Source organism: Podarcis bocagei (assembly GCF_964188305.1).
Source record: "Podarcis bocagei genome assembly, chromosome: 2".
Taxonomy (NCBI): domain Eukaryota; kingdom Metazoa; phylum Chordata; class Lepidosauria; order Squamata; family Lacertidae; genus Podarcis; species Podarcis bocagei.
The window spans coordinates 14,273,324-14,288,625 of record NC_138126.1 but is presented as its reverse complement, the minus strand read 5'-3'; the positions used below and the strand labels follow the sequence as shown (position 1 = coordinate 14,288,625).

Here is a 15,302-nt window from a genome sequence, read left to right as displayed (position 1 = left end):
TTTGGCTTCTTCTTCCCTCCCTCCCAGGAAGCTTCAACTTGCTCTGGATTCTGCGCTCCTCAGGAAGCTGAACCTTCAAACCTAGCTGAGACTGAACCTGCAACCCTGGCCAGGATGGAAGGAGGAAGATGGACGGTTGACCTCGTCAGGCTGTCTCCCGCATCCCTCCCCACAAGCTCTGAGCATTCCCTCCCAGTACCCTTGGAGAAATCTGGTGAGTTCCAGGGGAGAGGAGATGGGGACAGGGATAGATGGATGGTGCAGGGAGAAAGGTGAAAAGATGGAGAGGAGACAAATGGAAGAAAGTTCCTGACAGGAAGAAGGAAGGGGTGAGGCCTTCTCCAAAGCAGCTTTTCTTCCTCCAGGCTTTTCAATCTTAGATGTTATTTCCCCAGCAGGAATAATTGCTGATAATGATGTGGCACACCAATCCTGAAAAACGGGTGAAGGGGAATGGAAATGCTTCCCATAAATATTTATAATTAATCTATTACCCTTATTTTTTATAGACAGGGTCAGAGTGATACATTCCACCAGCATCAAAACACAATAAATGCATGCAGGTCCCCAGTTTGGTGGACTTAAGGGACAAAGGACCAGCTATCATGATACACGATTTCTGTGGCTGGAGGCTCTACACTTAGGATTGGACATATAAAGTCCAAGAGCATCTGGTATTAGAAGCAAATTGTGTAAACTTGCCAATCTTACAGACTGGGGTTGTTTGTGAGAGTGAGTGAGTGGGATAATAATTTCTAGCACCCCTGTAATTTTGTCCATTCCTAAGCTTCTATGGGTGGGACGCGGGTGGCGGTGGGACGCGGGTGGCGCTGTTGGTAAAACCTCAGCGATTAGGGCTTGCCGATCGCATGGTCGGCGGTTCGAATCCCCGCGGGGGGTGAGCTCCCGTCTTTCGGTCGCAGCTCCTGCCCACCTAGCAGTTCGAAAGCAGCCCTAAGTGCCAGTAGATAAATAGGTACCGCTTTATAGCGGGAAGGTAAATGGCGTTTCCGTGTGCTGCGCTGGTGCCGGCTCGCCACGGCAGCTTCGTCACGCTGGCCACCTGACCCGGAAGTGTCTCCGGACAGCGCTGGCCCCCGGCCTCTTAAGTGAGATGGGCGCACAACCCTAGAGTCGGACACGACTGGCCCGTAAGGGCAGAGGTACCTTTACCTTTACCTTTAAGCTTCTATGGAGATACTGTGGTACAACCTTGGTACAAATTTCAAAATAAGTACACCAGGCCAACAAAGAGACTCAGAGGTTTATAGTGGCACCAGGTAAAGGTAAAGGGACCCCTGACGATTAGGTCCAGTCGTGACTGACTCTGGGGTTGTGGCGCTCATCTCGCCGAGGGGGCCGGCATACAGCTTCCGGGTCATGTGGCCAGCATGACTAAGCCACTTCTGGTGAACCAGAGCAGCGCACAGAAACGCCGTTTACTTTTCCGCCGGAGCGGTACCTATTTATCTACTTGCACTTTGACAGACTTTCGAACTGCTAGGTTGGCAGGAGCAGGGACCAAACAACGGGAGCTCACCCTGTCACGGGGATTCGAACCGCCAACCTTCTGATCGGCAAGCCGTGGCTCTGTGGTTTAGACCACAGCGCCACCCGCGTCCCTTAAAGTTCCCTTAGAGAGATCCTTTAACTCCAATCTCAGCAGGAATCAGCACAGTGCTGAGATGGGATAGGAGTCCTGATTTGGAGATAAATGATCCCACTGGCTGCTCTTTAAAGAGGGTTTCTAAAGAACAATCAGAAGGGTCTTTTTTCATGGATCTCATTGCTAATTCAGCAGGGTCTTCTTGTGCTCTTATTTTTCCCCACCCCAGCACTGGGAATGGAAGATCTAAACATGCTGGTTCATAGCTGTCAACTTTCAGATTTAAAAATAAGGGATCAGCAGCCTCACCTGTCCCCACGTCCCTGTGGCATCATGTATCCTGCTCAAAATTCCACTTTGTCAGACTGCAGCCCACACAAGCGTAGGCCATAATACATTTATCAGCCTTTAAGGGCTGCAAAAGATGAATAAACAGAAGCGTAGTTCATCTATGGAATCTATCCTACAGGAGACAGTGACAGCCAGCAACATGGATAGCTTGAAGAAAAGGATAAGACTGACGTCTCTGCTCTGCCCTCATGGTCCAGGCAATAACCCTTCTTGATACAAGTTTCTGGAAAGCACAGGAAGGCAGAGAAGACTCTTGTGCTCCAATCCTGCTTGCCGGTTTCCCACAGGCTTCTGGTTGGCCTCTGTGAGAAGAGGATGCTGGACTAGGTGGGCCTTTGCCTGATCCAGCAGGCTCTTCTTAGGTTCCAATATATTGCAATATCTTTACAGTTACATGTAGCACTTAAGTTTTACTGATTTCACAAGGGAGACACTGTTACTTTAGCCTGAGATCATTTCCTCACTTGAAAAAGAAAAATACAGAGATGTGTTTAATAAGCCAATTCCCCCAAAGATTTGTATTATAAAATGATGGTGCTTTTTTAAGTGTGAATGGAGTGCTCAGGTGTTGCTCTTGCCATTATCTCATCTGCTTTGCAAAAAAATTTGGAACATAGAGAGGACAGTGGAGAATGGAGACGGTGTTAAAATGAGAGAAGGTGCAGATTGGGATGGACATGTGTTCAGTTCCTTTTTTGTCTTTCTTGAAAGTCTAACAGGATTCTCTTTCCTCCCAGACTCCCAAACAGGTGAAGGTCAGAATTCTATGGAGCCACATGTGAATTTATTGGGAAGAAGAAAGAAACTGAGGATACAACAACAAACTCACAAAGGAGAGAAACTATTTGAATGTATGAAGTGTGGGATGAGCTTTAGTCATAGTCAAGCACTTAGAATACATCAACGAACTCACACGGGTGAGAAACCATTTAAATGTATGGAGTGCGGTAAGAGCTTCAGTGGAAGTGGACATCTTAGAATACACCAATGTACTCACACAGGGGAGAAACCATTTGAATGTATTGAATGTGAAAAGAGCTTCAGTACCACTGGGAATCTTCGAATACATCAGCGAACTCACACGGATGAGAAACCATTTAAATGTATGGAGTGCGGTAAAAGCTTCAGTCAAAGTGGACATCTTAGAATACACCAACGAACTCACACAGGGGAAAAACCATTTAAATGTATGGAATGTGGAAAGAGCTTCAGTGATAGCGGATCACTTAGAATACACCAACGAACTCACATGGGGGAGAAACCATTTAAATGTATGGAATGTGGAAAGAGCTTCCATGCAAGTGGAGCACTTAGAACACATCAACAAACTCACACAGGGGAGAAACCATTTGAATGTGTGGATTGTGGAAAGAGCTTCAGTCGAAGTGGGACACTTAGAAGACATCAACGAACTCACACAGGGTTGAAACCATTTAAATGTATTGAATGTGGAAAGAGCTACAGTCAAAGTGGAGCGCTTAGAATACACCAACGAACTCACACAGGGGAGAAACCATTTAAATGTATGGAATGTGGAAAGAGCTACAGTGATAGTGGATCACTTAGAATACACCAACGAACTCACACAGGGGAAAAACCATTTAAATGTATGGAATGTGGAAAGAGCTTCCATGAAAGTGGAGCACTTAAAAGACATCAACAAACTCACACGGGGGAGAAACCATTTGAATGTGTGGATTGTAGAAAGAGCTTCAGTGGTACTGGATCATTTAGAAGACATCAACAAACTCACACATGGGAGAAACCATTTAAATGTATGCAGTGTGGAAAGAGCTTCCATGAAAGTGGAGTACTTAGAAGACATCAACAAACTCACACAGGGGAGAAACCATTTAAATGTATTGAATGTGGAAAGAGCTACAGTCGAAGTGGAGAACTTAGAATACACCATCGAACTCACACAGGGGAAAAACCATTTAAATGTATGGAATGTGGAAAGAGCTTCCATAAAAGTGGAGCACTTAGAAGACATCAACAAACTCACACGGGGGAGAAACCATTTGAATGTGTGGATTGTAGAAAGAGCTTCAGTGATACTGGATCATTTAGAAGACATCAACGAACTCACACAGGGGAGAAACCATATAAATGTATGCAGTGTGGAAAGAGCTTCCATGAAAGTGGAGTACTTAGAAGACATCAACAAACTCACACAGGTGAGAAACCATTTAAATGTATTGAATGTGGAAAGAGCTACAGTCGAAGTGGGACACTTAGAATACACCATCGAACTCACACAGGGGAAAAACCATTTAAATGTATGGAATGTGGAAAGAGCTTCCATAAAAGTGGAGCACTTAGAAGACATCAACAAACTCACACAGGGGAGAAACCATTTGAATGTGTGGATTGTAGAAAGAGCTTCAGTGATACTGGATCATTTAGAAGACATCAACGAACTCACACGGGGGAGAAACCAATTAAATGTATTGGATGTGGAAAGAGCTACAGCAAATATGGAGCACATCAACGAACTCATACAGGGCAAAAACCACAGATACTTTAATAAACTGCATAGGTGTTTTTTTACCTTTCCTTCTATGCTTCCTTGCAATACTGACAAAATCAAACCATGCCAATGCTTTCAGCCCCAGGAAGAGGAGCTCCCCTTGATGTCAAAAGAAAGCAGTCCTGTGCCACATTTCGGAGCAGTTACTTTAACAAACTCTACCTGGGGCTGCCTTTTAAAAGAGCTCAGAAGCTTCAATGGCTCAAAGAGCAGTATAGGACTCCCATATTCGAACAGCTTCGTCTGCCTAATTGTCTGTTTCTGGACACAATCAATGTTTCCACAAGAAGAGTGCAGCATTTTCAATAAGAAATGGACCCATGACTATTTCTTTGTGGAGCTGAGCCTCATTTGTGGTGAGGCCCTCTCCGTCCTGAAGAAGGCCCACCTGTAGACACACTGCAGGACGAAGCATATTCAGTACGAGGAGTTCCAAGGGCAGCTGTGCCAGGAGAAGGTCAAGGCGCTGAAAACGGACCTGTTGGGTAACCTGTGGCCCCTCCAGATGATGTCAGATTGCAACTCACGTCTTCTTTAGCCGCTGGCACGCTGGCTGGGGCTCATGGGAGCTGGAGTCCAAGGATCTAGGTCCACAAATGCCGGGGACATTTCAAATCCCTCCTCAGTTGTGAAGCTGATTGGGCGACTTAAAGCTGGTCACCATCTTTATGCAAAACCTCCCTCGCAGGGTTGCTGTGTGTGTGAAAGCACTATATCTTGTGGTGGGCTTGATGAGGGAAGTGTGGAACAGAAATGTAATTCATAGGTAAGAAGACAGGAAATAGTTCTGAATCTGACTGAAAATTAAGGATTCTTTGTCTCCAAGTTGCATATAGCAAGCACCTGTGTTGTTGAACTCTAGCTGAAGTATCAACATCTGGTTCCTCAGCACTCTGCACTCTCTCCCTGGAAACCTCCAGCTGCCACGTGACAGGAACCAGCCAATGCCTCCCAGTTCAGAAACAGTCTGCCAAGAGCTGAGATTGGAAGTGGACAACCAGGGAAACTTAGGGGAGCAACAACATTTTCGATTCCATGCTCATGAATGTTGATTTGAATCAATTTGCCAGATGTGTTCAAAATAGTAGGGAAAATTTATGGTTGACACCACCTTGGGACAGTTTTGACAGGAATTTGGGGAACTGTGAATATTTTTAGCTCCATCAAGGTTGATGGATCAGCAAATAGCTGGAGAGGAGTAAGGGGCGGGGCCGGAATCAGGCCTTGTTTCTCATGTGACAGATAACCGATTCCACAGTTCTTAAATGTGACCATTTGCTGCCTCCCAAAATGATGCTTAAGCCTCCCCCCCCAAAAAAAAAACCCAACTCAAACATGGCAGCTGGTCTTGTCAAACGGGCCAATATAAGGTTCATTTGGCAAGTTTGTTGTTGTTTAGTTATTTAGTTGTGTCCGACTCTTCGTGACCCCATGGACCAGAGCATGCCAGGCAATCCTCTCTTCCACTGCCACCCACAGCTTGGTCAAACTCATGCTGCTAGCTTCGAGAACACTGTCCAACCATCTTGTCCTCTGTCGTCCCTTTCTCCTTGTTCCCTCCATCTTTCCCAACATCAGGGTCTTTTCCAGGGAGTCTTCTCTTCTCATGAGGTGGCCAAAGTATTGGAGCCTCTGCTTCACGATCTGTCCCTCCAGTGAGCACTCAGGGCTGATTTCCTTCAAAATGGATAGGTTTGATCTTTTTGCAGTCCATGGGACTCGAAAGAGTCTCCTCCAGCACCATAATTCAAAAGTATCAATTCTTCAGCGATCAGCCTTCTTTATGGTCCAGCTCTCACTTCCATACATCACGACTGGGAAAACCATAGCTTTAACTATACGGACCTTTGTTGGGAAGGTGATGTCTCTGCTTTTTAAGATGCTGTCTAGGTTTGTCATTGCTTTTCTCCCAAGAAGCAGGCGCTTTTTAATTTTGTGACTGCTGTCACCATCTGCAGTGATCATGGAGCCCAAGAAAGTAAAATCTCTCATTGCCTCCATTTCTTCCCCTTCTATTTGCCAGGAGGTGATGGGACCAGTGGCCATGTTCTTCGTTTTTTTGATGTTGAGCTTTAGACCATATTTTGCGCTCTCCTCTTTCACCCTCATTGAAAGGTTCTTTAATTCCTCCTCAATTTCTGCCATCAAGGTTGTGTCATCCTCATATCTGAGGTTGTTGATATTTCTTCCGGCAATCTTAATTCCAGTTTGGGATTCATCCACTCCAGCCTTTCTCATGTTGAATTCCGCATAAAAGTTAAATAAGCGGGGAGACAGTATACAGCCTTGTCATACTCTTTCCCAATTTTGAACCAATCAGTTGTTCCATATCCAGTTCTAACTGTAGCTTCTTGTCCCACATAGAGATTTCTTATGTTATGGAAATTATGGGAGATTTCTCATGTTACGGAGATTTCTCATGTTACGGAAACAACATATTGCTAGACAGTTAAATGTTACAAAAATTATGCCTGAGTGTATCCTTTCAACGTGACAGCTCAGGGAAGTTACCTAGCTTTAAAAATAATATAAAATCAACTCCTTTGAGAGTTTCCTCCATTCCAAAGATATTTTCCCCTTGAAAAAAGACTCCAGGAAGTGTCCAGGGGTGACAATTGCTGAGCTGGGCCACGGAAAGCCTAATCCCATCACCAAACTTGTCAGGGGGCCAGACATGCAAAGGAAGTTCTATTGTACTTTGGGTGATGGGACTTCAGAGGTGTTTGCCTATGCTAATCTTATACCTGAGTCTTGTCCTGACATGGGCATGCTTATGCTAATCTTGTACCAAGGACTTGTCTGGACATGTTTGCCAAGGTTAAACTAGTGTAACCCCTGTCTACCCCATGTCTACCCCAGTACAGGGGTTAATTCAATGGTGTAAAGAAAATAATCTTATGCTTAACACCAAAAAAACCAAAGAACTCATAATTGACTTTAGGAGAAAGAAAAGTGTATTTTTACCATTGCACATAAATGGCGAGGAAGTGGAGAGGGTTGGTAGTTTTAAATACCTGGGCATTTATATCTCGGAGGACCTCTCATGGACTGCAAATACTAATATGGTTGTGAGGAAGGTGCAGGGGAGGTTGTATTTCCTGAGAATGCTCAGGGGACTGAATCTATCCCAGCACCTACTTCTGTCCTATTATCATAGTACCATCGAGAGTGTCTTAACCTATAGTATATTATCGTGGTATGGGAGCAGCTCTGAAACGGACAAAAAAGCTTTACAGCGAACAATTAAAATTGCCCAGAACGTTATTGGGCTCCGACTACCAACCCTGGATGAGATCTTCACGTCTCGCATCTTGAAGAAGTCACAAAACATTCTGAGAGATCCCACCCACCCTGCTCACAACTTCTTTGAACTATTGCCTTCGGGCAGAAGATATAGGACAATGAAAACACGAACCACACGCCTTCTGAATAGTTTCTATCCAAGAGCTCTGATTGCACTAAATAATGATCTCAGGGCCAGTTGCAAGGTTTAGTAGGTAGGGAGTAGAAGGAATGAGATAGGTTTTAGGTTATGCTATGCCTTTAATAGGTCATGCTATATTCTGGATTATGTTATGTTTTATAGATTATGTTTAAATAGGATGAGAGTTCGGAGATACGTGCAAATGTATATGCGAACCCGGTCTTTGGGTGGGTGTTTGATTTTCGTTGTTGTGTATACTGTGTATATACGGACAATGACAATAAATTTATCTATCTATCTATCCCTTTTGTGACATGTCAGTGATGTAACAATCATATAGCAGTGATGCTCTACAAACTGTATTCTGGGATATGGTGGGGAAGTTTTAAAAGTCTTTGTCACCCCATGCTCGGGGTTCAAAATTCCTCTTTCAACCTGTTGCGAAATAAAATTTAGTCTACAGCTATTTGCTCCAGTTGATGGCTGGACTCCTTCCTTTATTCCACAAGGGACCCACGGTCTCTGCCCGACGGGCTGGGTGACTGAGCAGCCTCACACCTAGATTTTTCCGTAACACAGAGAAGACAGATGAGGTGATCTGCTGAGATATGATGGCGCCCGGCACACTTCCCCTGGGCCGATGGACACCTGTGCCGATAGAAAATGCTTGAGCTCTCTTCACAGCTCTTAGCAGAGATCCACAGCGGCAGAAAGTGTTGCCTTGTGTGTGGATAATAAATCAGGCTGTACGCAGGCTTCTTGCTAATCTCTAACAGTCTTTAATGAGTAGAAAAACATCATAAATCAGTCCCGGCGAGAGAGCAGGCATCCTTCTCGCCTCTCAGCCAAAAACGAAAGTAAATCACACACAAAGAAAGATTCCCGTATGTGAACATAACCACGCCTCAGAATGTGAGACGTCACACAGAACTGTTTAACCCTGTAAGTTCTGATTCTCCTCACATGATCGGGCACTCCCATTTTTTAAAAAACTTGCCATAGTTTGCTGTGGTTGACACAGTCAAAGGCTTTTGCATAGTCAATGAAGCAGAAGTACCGTAAATTTCGCTCCAAAACACGCACTTTTTTGCTCCGAGAAAGTAAGGGAAAATGCCTGTGCGTGTTAAGGAGCGAATGCACGGATCAGAGCCATGGCTGCCGTCAGTCAGGCAAAGCGGGAGCCACTTACACGCTCTACGAGGCTCTCACTTTGCTTTCTTTAAAGCGACCTGAAGCCGGGGACGAGGGAGGGAAGGAGAGCCATAGCAGCAAAGCCGGCAGCAGCCGCTTACACGGGAGGAGGGACAGACGCTAGCAAAGGTCTGCGCGCTCTCTAAACAGAGCAATGAGGCTGCAGAGAGACGGCAGGAAAGATAAAATTTAAGCAACCAGCAGCAAAATAAAACCAACCTCGAGCTCTGAGCCACGCAGTGAAAACCAGGAAGTAAAAAAAAAGGCTGGGGAGGGCGTGAGGGAGAGGGGAAAACTTCGCAAATCCCCCGCGTCTCAGCTGATCGGCTGGGATGGAGCAGCTTGTTTTCAGGCAGGATAGATTTGAGCAATGTCTGGGTCCTAGTGCCCCTACCGCTTTTTTGTGCTCCATTCTATGGTGAATCCCCTGCAATCCAAGTCCTCCTCACTTGCTCAAATCTATTCCGCCTCAAAACAAGGAGCGGAAGGAAAAGGCTGCAAACTGTTAAATGGAAAAAAAACCCAGGCACAGGGCAAATACCTTAAGTATACCTTTAAAGCAACAGTGCTCTTTCCCTCCCTCCTCCCCGCGGAAAAGCTCCTTGTCCCTTGAGTTCTTTTCCTTCCCTCCCCACTTAAAACGTGGTTACAAAGCACGGATCCACATGGATCCTCAGGATTTTTGCATTGGGCTACCCCAAACTCACTGTCAGATCACATGTCTGTGGCCACAGCATGAACCATAAAAATCATACATCCACTGTTTCATTTAGAATATTTTTTCCTCGTTTTCCTCCTCTAAAAACTACATGCGTGTTATGGTCAGATGCGTGTTATAGAGCGAAAAATACGGTAGATGTTTTTCATGAACTCTCTAGCTTTCTCCAAAATGCAGCGCATGTTTGCAATTTGGTCTCTGGTTCCTCTGCCCCTTCGAAATCCAGCTTGCACTTCTGGGAGTTCTCAATCCACATACTGCTTAAGCCTGCCTTGTAGAATTTTAAGCATAACCTTGCAAGCGTGTGAAATGAGTGCAATTGTGCGGTAGTTGGAACATTCTTTGCCACTGCCCTTCTTTGGGATTGGGATGTAGACTGACCTCCAATCCTCTGGCCACAGCTGAGTTTTCCAAAGTTGCTGGCATATTGAGTGTAGCACCTTACAGCATCATCCTTTAAAATTTTGGTTTTCAGGGAAGAAGCAGCCCTGGAAAATAAGGCAGGAATTCAGCTTGAATCTTGCTAACAAAATCCTTTCATAGCTTTTTGTGAGGGTGTGGCTGCTAATCTTAAAGCCAGGATGAGCACTAAGAATTGGGCATCATTTCCTCTGTTATAAAAAATAAAATAAAATACTTGTTCTGCTTCTAAAGAAACCCTTTGGAATGCATTCTTATTCTTTTTTCATAAAAAAAAAATCAAACAGCTGTGCAAAGGTGCTCCTGTGCAATGCAATGTCAGAATAACAAAATAATGAAACATCTCACAAGATCCTTGTTTTTTAAATATACAGCTAAAAAACCTTAAAACTCCTACAACACTTTCCAAATACAAATCTAATAGCAGGGACTAGGAGGCAACCTGATATTCAAGGCTTCACCCCATCCCCAAACTCCTCTGAGCTTTTGGTTTCTCTTTAGACACTCATCTGTGGTCGCCTGGAGCATTTGAGGGAAAAGAGAGAGAACATTCTGGCATACAAAGCAGACATAATAAAAGAAAGTGACAACCTGTTTGTAAGTGTCATTGTTACTTGGAAGGAAACAAGTGCTATAAGTTTAATGTACATATAATGCTGTGCTTGAATGCATTGTAATAAAAATACTATAAAGGGAAGTTTCTCTTAGACTTAGGCAAGAGGTTCCACTCTGACAAAAGCCTCAGAGGAGGCTGGATCTTTCCTCATAACTAGTCACTGGAGGCATAAGCTGCAGAGCTCTCACGGAAGGAAGCTTAAACTTGAGAAGCCAGTGTGTTCTTGCTGGAGATGGCTAGGAGAAGCAGCATCAGCAGTTGCAAATAAGTCATGCAATGTTGAAGAAGCTTAGGATCTCCCTCTGGGACCAGGGATAGGAAAGCTGACTGAATTACATAAAGAACTGATCATTGTTTGCAATGTGCTACTTTATAATGCTTATCTTATTGTTAGACTGTTTAAGACTCTTCTGCAGTAAAGCTTCAAAACTTATTTTTGTGATGGAGAGAATTCATTTCCACACAAGGTCCAGATCAGGAATTCCATGGAACAACTTTAACAGCAAGTACTTGAAGGGTACTTCAACTAGTACTTCAACAAGTACTTGAAGGGACGCGGGTGGTGCTGTTTGTTAAACCACAGAGCCTAGGGCTTGCCGATCAGAAGGTCGTGGTTTGAATCCCCACGACGGTCCCGTTGCTCGGTCCCTGCTCCTGCCAACCTAGCAGTTCAAAAGCACGTCAAACTGCAAGTAGATAAATAGGTACCGCTCCGGCGGGAAGGTAAACGGCGTTTCTGTGTGCTGCTCTGCTTCACCAGAAGTAGCTTAGTCATGCTGGCCACATGTACGCCGGCTCCCTCGGCCAGTAAAGTGAGATAAGCGCCGCAACCCCAGAGTTGTCTACAACTGGGTCTAATGGTCAGGGGTCCCTTCACCTTTACCTTTACTTGAAGGACCAAACCAAGAATTACAACAATCTCTTCCTCAAAATGGTTCAGCCTCCACCACCTTTACTGCAGTCAACTGAAGGCAACCAACTATGCCCTGGGGCCAGGGGCGCCGACTTATCAAAAATATTGGGGGGGCCCATACCGGGGTCCTGCCGCTGGTTCGCTCGGGTAGCCGGGAGAACGCAGTTCGAGGTGGCGGTGTTGGGGAGAGACCCTCGCTCAGGGCGTCACTAGACTTGGCGGCCGGCGGCCTATCTGGGGGGGTTTGGAGCGTATTTCGGCGGAGCGATTGGGGAGGAGGGGGCTTGTTGCCGGATTCTTCAGCTGGGCCGGAGATCCGCTGCTGGGGGGTCCCTGGGCCGAGTTGTGAGCACGGCCTGCTGAAGGGAGATCCAGCCGATTGCGCGACGGGGACGGCCGGGGCTCTCCGGCTAGGGCGCGCGGCTGGCTGGCTGGCGAGGGAGCAGGTGGGGAGGAGGCGGGGGTCCTCACTCTCTTAGGAAACGCACCCGCGCGCCCGATTGCCACGAAGTCCGAAGGGTGCGTGTGTGGAATTAAAAAGCAAAAACGAGATACGGGCAGGGCAGGCAAAGAGTTTTCTGCAAGAGGATGGAGGGCAGGTTGAAGAGAAAATCACTCAGGATGAGACAGTCAAATCAGCCATGATAAAATGGGCTCAGGATATTGGGTATAACATCATGTTTGAGGACTGGGAAAGGTTATGGACCACCGGAATGAAATTCACGGCATGTAATGCCTTGAAGGAAAATATTATGAAAATGATTTATAGGTGGTACATGACCCCAGTCAAGCTTGCAAAAATATATCACCTGTCTGATAATAAATGTTGGAAATGTAAGGAGGCTGAAGGGACATTCTTTCACCTCTGGTGGACTTGTCCAAAAGTGAAGGCCTTCTGGGAAATGATCTATAATGAGTTAAAAAAGGTATTTAAGTATACCTTTCCCAAGAAACCAGAGGCCTTCCTCTTGGGCATTGTTGGCCAGAAAGTGTTAAAGAAGGATAGAACTTTCTTTATGTATGCAACTACAGCAGCAAGAATACTTATCGCAAAATATTGGAAGACACAAGATTTGCCCACACTGGAAGAGTGGCAGAAGCAATTGATGGACTACATGGAACTGGCTGAAATGACTGGCAGAATCCGAGATTTGGGAGAAGAAACAACGGAAGAGGACTGGAAAAAATTTAAGGACTATTTACAAAAACAATATAAGTTGTATGAATGTTAAAAATTTACACGATTCGGAAACTATAGCTTCAGCAATTAGATTTGGGAAACAGGAAATTATATTTTAAGTAAGAAAAGGTCAAAATCTAAGGTAATACTATGTTTAATTTAAGATATAAGTAACTGATGAAAAGTATGTTAAATTTAGAGGTATAATATTTGAAAAGTACAAAATAAGGTACGAAACAAGGTAATAATTTGCTGATATCTTTATTATAAAGAATGCAGGGTAAGGGAGATGCGAGGAAGTCCAGTTAGTTATATAAAAAATGTGTTGAATGGTTGGTTTTCTTTTCTTCTTTTTCTTTTTTTCTTTTTCTTGTTCTTTTACTTTTTTCTTCAGTGTATGTTTCTAACTTTGTATTTGAAAACTTAATAAAATATTTATAATAAAAGAAGAAGAGAAAATCCTTTCGCTTTTCTGGGGCTCAGGGAAGTCTCAGAGCCGGAGGTTGGGGAAGGGACCCCCTTTGCTCTGCCCTCTTCTCCCGTCTTAGATTTGCATGGGGGTCCCCGCCCGAGCTTGCCTGGCCACCGGGCCACACAAGGGCCGCGCTCTACGCGGCACACCTTGCTAGCCGCGCAGCTGTCCTCCGCGGCTGCGGAGCGGCCCTGCGCCGGTGCCCAGCCCCTCTGGGCGCCCGCTGCGCTGCCAATGACAAGCGGGCAACGTCGCGGGCGGGGAAGGCGTCGCTTTCTTTCCCGATCCTGCATCCTCCCAGTCTTCCAGCCCTTTTTTGGGTTGGAAGCTCGTCTCGTTCGCCCTTCTCCTTTCTTCACCCTGCGCGCAATTTTCCTCCCTCGTCTCCCTCCCCATTTCTCCTTCCTTCCTTCCTTCCTTCCTTCCTTCCTTCCTGACTGACTGGCTTGGGCTCTGGCTCTGGCTCTGGCTCGGGCTCCGGGTCGGGCTCAGGCTCAGGCTCGGGCTCGGGCAGCCACAGCGTCGGCGGTGTTGGCGATCGGCGGCGCGGGGGAATGGCCCTCCCGGGGGAGCCGGCGCTGCTCAATGGGGTTGCCAAGGAGACAGGCCGGCCGCCCTCCTCCCCCGGCCCGGCGCCCCCCGCCGCGCCGGTGCCCGTTATCGAGCTGGTGCGCACCGGGCGCCCTATAAAAGCCGCAGACGCGCCCACCGCCGCCCGAGATTATTGGGGGGGCTGAGCCCCCCCAAACGAATTTTTGAGGGGGCTCGGGCCCCCTCAAGCCCCATGGAGTCGGCGCCTATGCCTGGGGCCCCCGATCTTTCTCACTGCCAATGAAAACTAATAAATGAAAAGGAAGAGAACCTACCCATGTCACACTGACACAAACACCTTGCATATGAACTTTGTAAAATAATGAAAGTGTACTACCCCTCCCCCCGCTTGCTCTCCCCACCTCTCAATTCCCCAACCTTACATTGTATACAACATTAAAGTCTGTCTATCTGTAAATTTTTATGATATCCAAACAGAATAGCTTATAGTTAGGAAGCCAACACCCTCCCTTCAGATGTGAAGGAAATAAGCAGCTATCCTATCTTTAAAAGACATCTGAAGGCAGCCCTGTTTAGGGAGGTTTTTAATATTTAAGGCTGTACTGTTTTTAACACTTGATTGGAAGCCACCCAGAGTGGCTGGGGAAACTCAGCCAGATGGGTGGGGTATAAATAATAAATTATGATGATGATGATAATGTAATGATCTTCCTCTGTTTCACTTCAGATAATTCAGTGGGGCCTCTTCTCAGTTCATTCTCTTCTGGATCAGTGCCTTAATCCTTTGTAGATTCTGTATATCACAGAATAGTCATTGAGGTGTCCCCAGATGTTGTTGTCCAGTTCCCATCAGCTTCAGCCAGCAGGGCAGACAGTCAAGGATGATAGAAACTCTAATCTGGACCTCACCACCTGAACTCTGCTGCCCTATATCCTTCCCATTGAAAGAAGGATAGCTTGGGCCCTGATAGTATTGAGATTAACCCTTCCATCTCCGTTCAGTGCCACTGTTAATGTTTAATGTTTTATTATGTTTTTTATATATGTTGGAAACTTCCCAGAGTGGCTGGGGCAACGTAATAAGATGTGTGGTGTATAAATAGGAAAATTATATTTATGGAATGGGATGTTCCTATTTTCATCAGAGAAATGTTGGAGGGTTTGGAAAGGTCGGTTGCTGGAGCTAAGTGATTGCATGATCCCAACCAGCAGAGCTGGGAACTGGACTGCCGCCTCCAGCTACACATTCGGGCTGCAGGCATAGCTGTCAACCTTCCCTTTTTTTGCGGGAAATTCCTTTATTCCAGCGCCATTTCCCGCTGCTATCCC

General features: G+C 45.9%; 1 protein-coding gene and 3 long non-coding RNA genes across 21 annotated transcripts in view; 2 read left to right on the top strand and 2 right to left on the bottom strand.

Annotated features, from left to right (window-relative positions):
- Positions 1 to 15,302, bottom strand: part of LOC308581284 — an 89,066-nt gene that overhangs the window by 58,547 nt on the left and 15,217 nt on the right. The window contains exon 2 of one of the 2 annotated variants that reach the window (XR_014004926.1): positions 4,509 to 4,649. This is a non-coding gene — a long non-coding RNA (uncharacterized lncRNA). Of the gene's footprint in view, positions 1 to 4,459; positions 4,650 to 15,302 lie in introns of both variants that reach the window. The other variant, XR_014004927.1, reaches the window with a different exon arrangement.
- The window catches only part of LOC308580343 (uncharacterized protein), a 117,563-nt gene that overhangs the window by 99,388 nt on the left and 2,873 nt on the right, over positions 1 to 15,302 (top strand). The window lies entirely within an intron of this gene.
- On the top strand, positions 4,783 to 14,917 carry LOC308581387. Its single transcript, XR_014005041.1, has 3 exons — positions 4,783 to 5,253; positions 10,742 to 10,837; positions 14,701 to 14,917. It is a non-coding gene; the product is annotated as an uncharacterized lncRNA (long non-coding RNA).
- LOC308581318 lies at positions 10,863 to 14,703 on the bottom strand. The gene is made up of 2 exons (XR_014004965.1): positions 14,225 to 14,703; positions 10,863 to 11,842 (listed from the first exon to the last, which is right to left on the bottom strand). It is a non-coding gene; the product is annotated as an uncharacterized lncRNA (long non-coding RNA).